Raw genomic sequence first — 14511 nt, forward strand, 5'->3', positions numbered from 1 at the left:
ACTGGACGTCTGCCAGGGCAACAGTAAAGCGAGAGGAGCGGGGGCTCATCCATTACATCTTCTCCTAGTCACCATTTCAGCCTGAGATTCAGAGATTGTCTCCTTCCGAGACTCACAGAGTGAATGCTTAGGTGATATATTGACATGGAACCAACCTTCCCTGGAATGAAGAACAGTGACACCTCACAAGCCAATGCAACTCATAAAGGAGCGCTTGTTGTAACACCCGTCTACTTGAGCACAACAAACTGCAATCCATCTCCCTTGTTTTGCTGCATTACACACAGGTCAGACACGGTCCTATAAAGCGGCCCCGGTTATCCGTCTTTCTCACCATCCGAGATGTTATTGCATGGGGAGAAGTAGGTGGCAAGGGAGATCGGTGCCCAGCATGCAAACAGGACCTTCGCAGCTGGGGGTCTGCCTCCCGGAAAGGCTATTTACATTCATTTAAAACCACTCACGCCTTTTGCACTGTTGTAATTGAGAAATGTGTTCTTTTTCACATTCATAAGTGGGGCAGACCAGATGGCAAAGGCTTTGTTTAATGAAATATGTCCATTCAATTAACCCAGGCCATCAGGGAATCATGACTTCAAAAGGAATCAGCATCTCGCCACTGCATCAGGGGGCTCCTACAGACACCTCTGCCACTGTGAGGAAGGCCTGGGGCATTATGGACAGGGCACAGGAGCACCGGCCAGGGCCTTTGTGTTTATGTTTCTAGCTGTCTCTCCAGCTTCACTAGAGATACCATTTTTGTGTGTGGTTTTTCTTGGGCTTGGTGCCTGCGTAATGTGACAGGAAACATAGAGAACCAGCCCCTGAGATCTGGGATAGGCCAGGGCATCAATGGAGCTAAATTATGACCAAGTCTCCCTGCCCTGTCTCGTGCACCCAGCACAAGGGTGGTATGACCAAGCTGAGGCAGTGCCTGACTGCAGTTTGACCCTTTATCTCTGCCTGGAGCCTTGCTATTAGGGGCTGCCTGGGCCTCCCCTGAATCCAGGGCCCACTGCTCAGATAGTACTGCTAAGTTGGGATTGGCTGTGGGCCCCTTAATGGAGGGGAGGCTGCAGGAACTTTGTGCCAGCAAGCAGGGCAGTGGTCTGCCACCAGGGCGCCGGTGCTGGGGTATGGAGTGAAACCAGCCCAGAAGTATACTTAGCTACACATTACTACCATCGTTAGACTGTTGTGAACACACCCACCTGCACGCCGTGAGGGCACGTCAGCATTGCAATGAGAACTCAGACACTTTCACCTCCTCAACCTTTGGTGTTTTCGTGCACAGTGTTGGCTTTGCACATTTATGTAGAGTCTGGCCTTCAAATTATTTTATTTTTAAAGACCATAAGAACTGCCATTCTGGATCAGGCCAAAGGTCCATCTAGCCCAGTGTCCTGTCTTCCAACAGTGGCCAATGCCAGGTGCCCCAGAGGGAATGAACAGAACAGGGAATCATCAAGTGATTCATCCCCTATCGCCCATTCCTAGCTCTGGCAAACAGAGACTCGCGACACCATCCCAGCTAATAACCATTGATGGACCTACCCTCCATGAACTTATCTAGTTCTTTTTTTAATCCCATTTACAAGAAAAGAAAAGAAAAGAAAAGAAAAGAAAAGAAAAGAAAAAATTGGTTGTGACACTGTGGAGATGCTTGGGTGCGTTTCGTGCAGCTCCATCGGTTTTCAACTTGACCGTGAGGCAGATGGTCTTCCTAGCTCAACACGACACAACAATTACACGATTTTCAGCACAACTCCATAGATTCTTATGCTAGATACACTTTTAAAAAAAATTGCAGCATGTGCCCATGATCTATTTCTTTGCAAACACATCCTCATTTAGCCACATATGACATTCAATGGCATTTGAGTTATATGCCCCCTGACCCCGGGGGCAGAGAAATGGCTGATGGGAGGCAGTGAGGCCCAGTGGACATGGCATGTTACTCAGCAGACCTGGGCTGTATTCCTGGCTCTGCCACTGGTCTGCTGGCAAATCACTCCCCTTCTCTGTGAGTCAGTTTCCCCATATGTAAAAGGGGGCAAGCCATACTGACCTGCTGTGTGTGCGGCATGAATGGAAAGTACTAAGTAACAGCTAGGTGACAGTCTGGGATTGCCTTCAGGCTTCCCACAATAATTGGCCTTAGGGCTGAGACCAAGCATGGAAAGTTTGAGCCCAAAAGAATTTGTTTAGAAACTTGAGCAATAAAAACAAGAAGTAGAAAACAAGTTACCTTGCAACAGTGCCAGAAGACGGCACTCATGAGAAAGACTAAGATAATAAACCACCAGTACAGTTCTCAAGAACAATCCGATATCATCAAAGCAACTTGCACCCCTGTGGGGGAATAAAACAAACAGAGGGATCCAAGATTTCAATTTTGGGCTTTCAAGATGTGCAGCCAGCTAGAACAAAACTTGGAGGTGGATGGGTGGATTTGGCATGAGGCTGCATGGAACAGCTGCAGTCCAGTGAGTGGAGGTGGTGTAACCAGGTTAATCAAAAAATGGGGCAACATACAGTATCACCTTATTCTCCTATTGACATCAGGAATTTGGCGGGGCAGCAGGGGGAAGGGGAAGCCCTACAATTATGAAAAGCCACCCGGAGATTCTATTCTATTGCAGAGTGTTTCTATATTCCTCTAAAACCTCAGGATGTTATTTCATTGCAACAGAAGGGCCCAACATCTTTGATGCTGATTCATTGGGAATCAGATTTACAGAGACAGGCCAGAAGCACGTTCCGGGAAGTGCCAAATAAGCCCGGGCCGCACATGCTGAAGCACGACACACACGTTCTGTGACATGTACTACAAAACCATTTCCCCTCGGAAGCGTGCCAGTCAATCAGCGTATGTATGAGGACTCATCAGACATGCTCCCTGACATTTAAAAAACAAAACCAAAAACCAGATCCCTCCAGTCCAACCCTGTAACACTGATTAATCCTCCCCCCGGCGCTGGGGGACCAGCAACCCCCTACATCTTTAAAGAGCAGCTGACACCTCTTGGAAAGCTCTGAAAAATGTTCTTCAATAGACTCTCACTTGTCTCGGGTCGAGTCCCACACTAACTCCCTATTGGGACTTTTGACATGAAAACAGGGGTTTGGATTTAAAGAAAAAAACAAATGTTTGTTTCTTCAGGCTCATCTGCCTCCTGCCAGTTATTATCCTGCTGGAAGCAGAGGTGCAGCTGGGCTCGGGCAGGGATTTAAAGGTCCCAGAGCTCCAGCCCCTGCGGGGAGCCCCAGGCCCTTTAAAGCGCCACCCGAGCCCCGCTGCCGGAGCCCTGGGGACCCAGAAGCCAGGCTCCGACGGTGATTTAAAGGGCCCGGGGCTCCCCGCAGTGGCAGGAGCCCCTGGCCCTTTAATTTGCCCCTGAGCCCTGGGGCTCCCAGAAGCCTCTGCAGCTGGTAGCTCTGGGGTGATTTAAAGGCCCTGGGGCTTAAAAAAGAAAGTGTCTTGTAAAAATATTAAAATTTCACAACTGATCCAATCTGCAACTTTCTTGAGTAGACCCTGTTAATCTCATGACATGCATGAGAAAATCTGTAGCCATAATGGCTAGTTTAGCATGGTTCTGTTCAAGAATGGTGATGGTTGAGTGTTGGAAGGTTTAGAGAAGCATCCCAACATTTAGAAGTTTCTCTGCATTATCCAAACCCAAAATGGCCCAAATCAAGTCCCCGTGTTTGACCACGCCTGAGCTTTGCAGAAGTTCTGATCCTGTTCTTCAACTGCTTGTTCTAGTCATACAGCCCACCCCCAATTTTGGCAGACTGGGTGTTGCTTTTGTAATGTAAATGAGAGACCAGATGATCAATCTATCAACCCAACTTTCACTTGTGACTTCACCATCTGGATTGCAGTTTAGGATTCAAGAGATGCAAGGATAGTTTTGCATCTCCAAGACAGACGCACGCTAGAGAAAACGAGGCAGAATGAAAGACAGCCTCATCGAGGACAAAAGTCAACCAACCTGAACGCAGACCAGATTTAAAATCAAAGCCTCACATCCGCTTCCATTTATTAAGTCATGAAGCTCAATAAACATTCTGAGAGGTTCCATTTCCCAGTGTTCCTGTCCTAGTTACAGCTCTGATAAGCCAGCTCTGACCTTTGATCACTTTCTAAATACCAGAGAACATTCAAATAGCATCACCACCTCTCTCTATTCACAAAGTGGCTGTCTCGTCATTGACAAAGTCTTCAAGCAGAACCTGCTGCCCAGGTAGGACTGGGTCATAGTCCAAAACAGTGGGAACAAACTGGCTTTTTTGACATATTCCTTTAACAAGGCTTCACTTGTGTATTCTGACATCCCTAGGCAGGCCCCTTTCCCTGCACATTTCACATGTTAAAGAAGATGCTGAAGGAAACTCGAAGGCTGTACTTATCAGGGACTCTCATTTATTCAGTTTTCCAACTGGGACTAATATTTTGGAAAACATAATTAAGATTAGAAGCTTCTCTGGGTTTGAGAATGGGGTCTGAGCTGCTGTAACTTATTCTGCAGGCACCATTTCAGGCAAAGACTTGGGGCACCTGCCTGACTTGACGCACCTGAGTAGGCCCTCTCGGTTAAGGACGTGCTCCAACCTTTGCAGGAGCGGGGCTTTAGTGATGACTTGTGCTCATCTTTAACCACCAGCAATGGACAGACAGTAACACTCCAATTACCTTTCTGATGACACCACTGTCCTATGGACACATGTAACCTTAGCAGCTATGGGAACTGGTATCCCACAGTGTGCCGTTGACCGCCATTACTTTTCTTCTCATTCTTGCCACATACCTAGATTATTCACAGAGATGCAAACCAGCCTGTATTAGATTGTTCTTTCTTATGTTTAATGGTATCTCTCAAACCTCTCAACTTCTGGGCACACAGGGGAGAAATATTAAGCCATTTAATAGCAATTCAGTTAATCTTCCAACATCAGAATCGGCCATTATTGGCCTTTAGAGGAAAAGGGGGTGTGTGAGGGAAGGTTTCTTTTTGACCAAATGTGAGATCTCCTTCCAGAAAGATTCCTATTATGCTGCTGTCCAAATTGAGAGCCTAAAGGAAATATTCTAACAAAAGGTCAAATGAATTATGTCTAGTTCTGGGGAAAATGCACCGATGGAGGTTAGGAAATTATATGCCTGGACTTTTCTAACAGAAGAGGAGCTCAGTTTCTCTCAGGTATTATGAGGACAGGAGGTTATGGACACAATTAAGAGCCCGTCTACGGTATAAAATGCAAATAGATTGTAACCAACTGGAGAATGCCCACCTTGATTCCACTGTAATTCTAATGTAGGGTTGGGCAGAAACCATTACAATTTTTGATGTTTTGAAAAATTGTTTTTGTTCTACATCAGTGGTTCCCAAACTTGTTCCGCCACTTGTGCAAGGAAACCCCTGGTGGGCCGGGCTGGTTTGTGTACCTGCCGCATCGGCAGGTTCGGCCGATGACAGCTCCCACTGGCCGCGGTTCGCTGCTCCAGGCCAATGGGAGCTGCTGGAAGCGGTGCGGGCCGAGGGACGTAGTGGCAGCAGCTCCCATTGGCCTGGAACAGCGAACTGCGGCCAGTGGGAGCCGTGATCGGCCGAACCTGCGGACGCGGCAGGTAAACAAACTGGCCCAGCCCGCCAGGGGCTTTCCCTGCACAAGCGGCGGAACAAGTTTGGGAACCCACTGTTCTACATCAAAAGCATACATGAGATGGTTTGATTTTTTCTGTGAAAAGTAACGAGAGAGATCCACCCTGGAATAGCCAATAACCTATTGGCTAAAGGCACCCTGAGCTGTGGGTGTCTCAGGTTCAAGTCCATGCTCTGTCTCACTTAGGGTGCCCCACTGTGGAATCACTCTCTCTCTCTCTCTGTATCTATATCTATATTCCATCCTGGACTTGAAAAATCTTCCTGAGGAAGTTTTCATCAAACCCACAAGTTTCGGTTTCGATGAATCAGCATTTTCTGATGAAAAGACGTTTCCGTGAAAAATGTCCAATTAGCTTTGCTCTAGTGTAGATGGGACATATTGTGCACAGTTAGGTTACAACAGTGTTTCAACCCAGGAATGACTGTTTTACATTGATGGGTGAAGCAATCCTTATAGTAAAAGCTTTTGGGAACTTTGGGGTGAAAGGTGCTATAAAATATAAGTTCAAATTAACAAAGTATTCTGATAACCAGAAAGAATCGCATATGGACACACATGACACATCCACCATCACTTCTCCATGTGTACATACATGCACACACCAACTAAAAACATGAGGGCTGTGCATTTGGGGTGTGTCCAGGAGCCTGAATAAAAGTAGTGGAGAATACTGATATTCATAGGCATCAACTCCATGGGTGCTCCGGGGCTGGAGCACCCACAGACAAAAAATTGTGGGTGCTCAGCACCCACCGGGCCTCTGCCAATCAGCTGTTCAGCGGCCCCTGCTAATCAGCTGTTCAGCGGTGGCGGGAGGCGCTGGGGAAGGGGGCGGAGCATGGGTGGGAAGAGGCAGAGCAAGGGTGGAACCTTGGGGAAAGAGGAGACGTGGGGGCGGGGCCTTGGGGCGGAGGAGGAGTGGAGCACCCACCCAGAAAAATGAAAGTCGGTGCCTGTGCTGATATTTGTGTGGTTTCCATGGGGTTTTTTGCACCTTGGGGGGCCGATTATCCATTCCAAACACTGGAATTTCTTGTCTTCTCATTGTACAGTATTTGCACTATCCAGGAACCAAAATGCCATGAGAAAGCCAGGTCTATCATTCGAGCCGCATAGTGACCCCCTGGGTTATTGTAGCTCTATGACAAAGACAAAGATCCTCGCTTGGGGAGGGTTGAGAAGCACAAGAATGCTGTGATCTTTAGAGACCCTGGGGTAGGTTTTCTCTTAATAAATACAACTCCCCACAAATAAACGTAAAAGAGATAATACTAGACCCCCTAAAGAACACCGAAGGCTGTACGTACACACCACTTTCAATGAGGAGTTCTAGAAGCATGTGTAAGGTTTTAAGAGACGTCACTGTAGAGCGAATAGCAACTGACTATCTACGCTCTCTCCATCGGTGATGCTTAACCCACAGTTCTCAACCACAAGTGCTTAGTCAGAGGCCATGGGCACCTCCTCCTTCCTTGGGTAGAACATCTGCCAGGTAACATTCCAATGACAATGCAGCTATTGCCCCAGGAACAAAATGACAAGGTAAAATAGAGGGACACGTAGGCAGACAGGTTAAATATGCAGACTGACATTGACAGCAACAGGACAAGACTCGTCATGCTACTAGCAGACTCTCACTCAGCTCCACTGAATCCTGTTCACTTTGTACCTTTGACTTAGCTACTTTGTTCGGGATTAATCTACAATAGCATGGGCCTCAAGCGGCAAAGTTCAAATCTGGATCCAAACTCTTCTCTCTCCCTCCGCCCCCGCAGGTTTGCAGCATGTTTGGATCTAGGTGTTTGGTTTGGACTCACGTCTGTTTTCGAATAGTGTCAACACGCAGGCTTTCATTTGAAACAGGTTTTGTTTTTGTGGGGCTTTCTGGGACTCTCCTCACTGACCAAGTGCTTGTGTGGCTGCTAAAAACTGAGCACCACTAATCTAAAGGCCTGATCTACACAGCCATTTGTCTTCACATCTACCAGCTAGCTGATAGTTGCTTACCACGAATGGATTAAGGGTACATCTACACGGCAGTCATGGGGTGGGATTACAGCCCGGGCTGACACACTGGAGCTAGCTTTACTCTCGATCGCTTGGATCCCAGAGCAGTGAAGCGGTGGCAGCATCAAATGCAGCATAGGCTAGGCCTCTGTGTAAGTACCCACAGTTCTGGGCTTCATTGGTCTGGGATCTGAGCAGGTGAGATTAAAGCTCTCTCAGGTACGTTAACTTGAGCAGCAATCACACCAGTGACTGCAGAACAGATGTACCCTAAGAGGCAGTGTAGTCTTGCAGGTTGAAAACAGGAGATGGAGTCAGGAAGTCCACCCTCTTGTTACTGACTAAGTGACCTTGGGTAAAGCTCTGTGCCTCAGTTTTCCCACTTACAAAATAGGGATTTTCTTCTTCTCTATTCTGTTCACAGGGGGTGGTGAAGCTTAATCCAGGATGATTTAAAAGTTCTAAGTATTGCTATTAGTAAACCAAAGTGAACGGCCCGATTCAAAGTCCATTGTAAGTAAAGGGGGGGGGGGGATTCCTTCCCATTGACTTCAATGGGCTTTAGACTAGGCAGTGAGTATATATAGGGAAACTTTTATTTAAAAATACCACTCCTGTCATGTCACCTGCTGGTCTCCCAACATGGCGCACACAGAACAGCCAAGGCAGAAATCAGACAGAGGCGATCAGACCCGGTCCTCACCGTACTATCTAAACTGCCTACAGACTCGGCTGCCGCAGCGCAACAGAGGTGGGAGGGGAAAACAGAGCGCTCTCTGGCACATTCATCCTCACAGCACATCCTGTGGCCACTACACAGGGTACAGCTCCCGGCTGTCTAACCGAGCCCACGCCTCAGACAGAACCTCTTCACCTCAGGAGCCAGCAAGGATGGATGTGGCTAGTCAGCTGCAAACATTGGGAATAAAGATTGTGCAATTTTGAAACCTCTTTCTCCCCCCCGCTTCCTTCCCTAATTCTTCCTTCTGTAGCAAATGGCTGTGTTTTGCTGTTCATAAAGCAGGGCTAGCACTGTTTATTGTACCTGCTTGTGCACACTGATTCACAGTCTGCTGCACGGAAAGAGGAGGAATTGTTCTGTACAATGCTCAGAGCACGTTTAGCATGAGGCTCGGCCTGCTGCCTGCCGCTAAGCCATTTACTGAAGCTGCTTCCAGATGAAACAGAGGAAGCAAATGAAAAAGAAAAAATGAATTAAAAGGAGAGCGGATCCAACCCAACAGCTGCTTGAACTGGTCTGATCTATGGCGACACAGCCTTTCAGATGGATTTCTCTTCATTCCTAATTTAGGAATTAATAGTTGCTGTCAGAGCTTTGCAATACTGTCACTGATGTGAGTCGCTTCCATGCTTACCAAGGTACGCTGGCTGGACAGAAAGTACTGGGGCTAAAGTTAATGGCCACTGTATTCTTTTCTTTCTGGCTGCTGTAGTATTTTTTGTAAGCTGAGAACACTATTTTTAGAATGAAACCTTCCCCCAGAAAGAAAATAAGACTCCTTGCCAGCTAAGCAGGTTTCCTGCTGATGCCCAGAGAGATGCAAAGTTACTGCCCAAGTGTGGTCGGTCTCACGGGGCTTATAAAATCTGAAAAAAAGATACGACTGGCCAAAAGCAAGACACAGCAACATCCCATCACTGCCAAGCCATTGTCTCATCTCCGCAAAGAGCAGCACCCTCTTGTTTAGTAAGCTAACAGATGTATTGGAGCATAAGCTTTCATGGGTGAATACCCACTTTGTCAGACTCACGATTTTATATACCTCTATCATATCCCCCCTTAGTCTCCGCTTTTCCAAGCTGAAAAGTGCTAGCCTCTTTAATCTCTCCTCATATGGGACCCATTCCAAACCCCTAATCATTTTAGTTGCCCTTCTCTGAACCTTTTCTAGTGCCAGTATATCTTTTTTGAGATGAGGAGACCACAGCTGTACACAGTATTCAAGATGTGGGCGTATCATGGATTCATATAAGGGCAATAAGATATTCTCCGTCTTATTCTCTTATGTTTTTATCAACTGCAGTGAACTTTTTCATAATGGTGAAAACTTCTATTTGTCTATCCTAAAGTCTCTTCCTCATGACCACAGCTAGTCAGACAAATGGAAGAAAAAAATATTTGTAAAAATTTTCACTGACATTTTTTCCCCCTGGTTTTAATTGGAATTTCATTTCAGTGGAAATTTTCCAGTCAGCTCGCCCCACAAACTTTGGTTCCAAATTCTGATTCTGAAAGGCAGCATAATCTTTGTTGCCCTCCATTAAATCTTTTCGAATGGCCTGATCCAACGTCCATTAAGTCGATGAAAGGACTCCCATTGGAAGCTGGATTGGAGACCAAGATATTAATGTCTCTCCTGACATATGGTAATCCAACATGGCACATGGGATCTGATCTAAAGCCATTTGAGGCCAGTGGGAGTTGTTTGTATAAATTTGGATCAGGTCCATAATGGACCAGACAGGCTCTAGCCTAATCCACAGCAATAGAATAAGCATAAGAAACAAGAAGTGATGTGAGTTTCTTATTCCCTTCCCTCCTCAATTATTTCAGTGTTAGAACCAGTGAAAGCTAATAGTTTTTAAACAGGGGGGCCCCCAGGTAGGTGAAGGACAAAGGCTTTAAATCCATAAACTATGGCATCTAGACATCCCTTAGCTTTGCATCACTCTAACATGTTTTACTGAGGACAAAACACACTCCAAGTCTGATTCAAGCAAACAGAATGTTTTTGTTCCTAAAGCATGTGGCTGTGACAGAGACAAAGAAATTGCCCTTTGCCTTTTCCCTCTGTTAGTGTCAGCAAAGTCTCATTCATCAGAACTCTCCATTTGCTGGATAGTATAAAGTGGCTACTTGCTTTAAACCTGCTGCATTCTTTACTCACTGAGAGCGCCTCGACATGCTCAAAGCTGAGACGTTTCTGATCTCATTTGCTGGTAAGATCAGTTGGATCTGGCCTGGCAGGAGTTCCCTCAATCCCGTATGGTGCAGGTTACCCGTCGAGAGTGCTGTGCTGCCGAGGCTCATTTCATTTATCTGTTTAGAAAGAAGAACCTGGAAATGTTTGTTTTATTCAAGAATCTAGGGATAAATCCTGAAGTCTTTATTCACTCTCAACTTGAGTAAAAGTCCCATGAAAATGGATGCAGCTTTTGCTTTCATAAGGATGTCAGAATTGGGCCCTTCAGAATCACTCTAAAATAAAGAAATTAATTCATTAAAAAAAAATTTAATTCTCCAAGTTTGAGTCTTTCCCACCTTGAACGTGTCCAAACAAAAGCCGTCCCAATTCCACGGGCCGGGTTCTCAGTGCAAGTCAGTGTAACCCTGATGACTTCAATAGAGCTAAACTGATTTATACTAGTGGAGGATCTAACCCCTAACTTGTGTCTGATGGAGCATCTTCAAACAAGGAGAGGGAGAAAACAGCTAAACAGAACAAAACTTGCCTTTCCAAAGGGGCCTAAATTCCTTCCTCTGGTTGTTCTTTTGAAAGGGATAAGCAAACCCTCCTCCTCTCCTTTGAGATTCTTCCTCTTTGACCTGGCTCCCACTCCCAGGGATGACAATTCCATCCACTTTTGGGTTTGACACAATGGATTTTCTTTCCCGGAACTGAATCGAACCACTCCTCAGAGCTGTTTCTCAACAGATGGCAACAGAGCGTGCCCCTGAGGAATCAGCTTCTGTTAATGCACAACTCGTGACCCATTTCAGCAGTGTTTAGAGGACCCATTGGTTTAACTGCGTTCATTTCCCGACAGGGTGAGCAGACTGTACCATTCACTTCCTTTTCTATGGCTTTGTACCCTGCAGATCTCCTCCTGGAGCTCCAATCACCACCCAGGCTGTTCTCCCTTCTCCACCCACTCTAATGTTATTTAAATAGTTCCTTCAAGCCTCTGCACCGTAGGGATCAAGACAGGTGCCAGCTGAAATTGCCCTCAGCAATCTAAGTCTCATCACAGCCCTGCATTGCTTCTTTCATTACATTAGATACAGCAGGTGCTGATCGCTTTTTTCCCCCTTCACTTTTCTTAGCCCTCAGTTGAGGGAGTAGCGACAGAAGGTGATGTCACCGTTCCATACTCATCTTCCAAAGAGACCTTCAGCAAGACCCTAGAATAAAGAAAAAACAGGCAGAAGACGCTTTGAGGCAATCTGTATACATCATAAAGGTGTGTAAAGGGCCCTCCAGGAGATCTCAGCACAAGTCTCAGTTGAGTTTCATTTTGGGAGTGAAACTGCTTGCCCCCAAGCCGTCCAAGCGCTAGATCTTGTCACAGCACGTTGACGTAGGCATAAGTTGTCTGCACCACTAAAACCAAGAGACACCGATTGATTTGTGCTCGTGACCAGGTGACTGTGCTAGGGTGACCAGATGTCCCGATTTTATAAGGACAGTCCCAATATTTGAGCTTTTTCTTATATAGGCTCCTATTACCCCCTGCCCTGATGTTTCACACTTGCTATCTGGTCACCCTAACCGTGCACCATGCTGAGACAGAGCTCACTGACCTTTGTGCCAGGATAAGTGTATGTGGGGAGTAAGCCATTTACTCGGAGTAATTCGCCTAGCCCTTGTTATGATTGACACGAGAGGAATGAGGAGACGGGAGTGGAAAAGCTGTGTGCAGTAACCTTTCCCTTTGTCAGAAATGTCAAACCAATTCCTAACAGCTCACTTTAAAATGAATTCTACATCTTCCCTTTGACATCTTTCCCACCTCCCGAGCATTGCCAAAAGAGACATATCCTCCCTGACAGTGGAAGGGGGGGAGGGGGAGAAAAAAATATGTTCAAACCATCACAGAAGACAACAGGAGTTAGCACAATACATCTATAGACAAATCAAGCATGAATCACACGCCCACAAAAAATTGATTAGTGAGCAATGAGGTTGCTCACCCTGGCAAGACCCAGAAATTTGAAGGATTTTTTTCCCTTGCTAAAAGTCAACAATACAGTTTAACATAAAAACATCAGATTCATCTCACTGGCCATGTGTTTACGGTCTCTCTTTTGCCCTCCTTTGCTTTACTGTGTCACGTTAGATTATAGAATCCTGTCTTTCTGCACCGGAAACATGGCATGGCTCTTCTAATTAATGCTAAGTGGCAATGCACATCATAAAGGAGGTGGGGGGAACTAGAATAGAGAGAAACTGAAAAAGTTTTCTGGGGAAAAAAAGAGAATCTGCACTTCTTGCGATTTGGATGTCATGAAGCACTAAAGGAGAACTATAGAATAATGAATTCAGGTCACCCTCGGTAAACTAATAATGGAGATTGTTTAAACCTATTTGGCTGTAAGATATTATTATTACAGTGGTGCCTAGAGGCCGGAATCAAGATTGGAACCCAATAGCACTAGGTGCTGTATAAACTCATAATTAGAGCTAGACCTTGCCCCAAAGAGCTTACATTCTATGGCTACGTCCACACTACACACCACTTTCAGCAGTGTGCAGGATCCGTGTGGCTGCATCTACACTGAGGTGTGTAGCTACACGTGCCAGTGAAAGGCTCTGGCAGTGAGGAGACAGCCGGGAAAGGCTTCTGCAGCTCCCCTACGCCAGAGCCTTTCCCGGCAGAGGAGGAGTCTTTCCCTGCAGCAGGGAAGGGCTCCAGTCGTGGGGCGGCAGAGAGACACTACACTGCTCAACGTAGCAGCGTGGACAGGGAGACCCAGTTTGGGGAGCAGAGAGCACATGGGGTGTGTACTCGCATGCACACCCACTCCCTTCAGATGTATGTTTACCCACCTAAACAGTGCCTCCCAGCTCCACTGCTCTTTATACTGGTGCTAGCAGGGCTCTGTGGGCACGTATGCTGCACGCCATGAAAGCAACAAGGAGTCTGGTGGCACCTTAAAGACTAACTGTTAGTCTTTAAGGTGCCACCAGACTCCATGTTGTTTTTGTAGATACAGACTAACACGGCTACCATGACTAACACTTGACGCCATGAAAACAGTGAGTGTTGTAGACATAGCCTGACCAGACAAGACAGACAAAGGCTGAGAGGGGAAACAGCCACAGAGAAGAGAAGTGACTTGTCCAACGTCGCAGAACGGGTCTGTGGCAGAGCCAGAAGGAGAAATCTGGTCTCTGGAGTCCCAGTTCAGTGGGCCACCCCAAAAATATTTGTTTACCATTTAGGGACCAAATTTTTAAGGAGTCAGAGAGCAAGTTCTATACGTGAACAATTCATAAGTATCATCACAGTTCATTGTATGGGTAATTCTGTTTATAGGCACGTGTCCTCTGCCTCAGCTTCTGCGCATATTTTCATGAATAGAACAAAATTCCAAGGATTGCCAATAGCGCCCCTTGCATTAATGAATACCTAGGCACAGGGGAACAATCCCAACCCCCTTACCTGAGCAATCCTAAAACCCAGATACGCATCGGTGTTAATATGGCTCAGGCAAAAGCCTGAGCCATGGGTGCTGAAACTAGGGGGCTGCCGCACCCCTTGGCTTGACGTGGATTCCATCATATGCAGGGTTTACAGTTTGGTTCAATGGCTCTCAGCCCCCCCATTATATAAATTGTTGCAGCCCCCTGGCCTGAGCGAACAGGAGGACTTTGCCTTGACAGAGCTAGAGTTTGTTCATAAGCACGGCACAGTGTAATGGGGGAAATCCCCTGGGAAAGCACTATCCCCAGACCCCGGCCATTACTCTAGGGCTCGTCAGCTGACCTGAGCTGCAGCGGCTGTACAAGGGGAGAGAGACGGTAGCTCAGGCAGCTAGGAACTAAACTATGCCAGGTTCACCGTGTGAAGTCAACACGTTTTTGAAAG

This window comes from Malaclemys terrapin, chromosome 8, assembly GCF_027887155.1.
Source record: "Malaclemys terrapin pileata isolate rMalTer1 chromosome 8, rMalTer1.hap1, whole genome shotgun sequence".
Lineage (NCBI taxonomy): Eukaryota > Metazoa > Chordata > Testudines > Emydidae > Malaclemys > Malaclemys terrapin.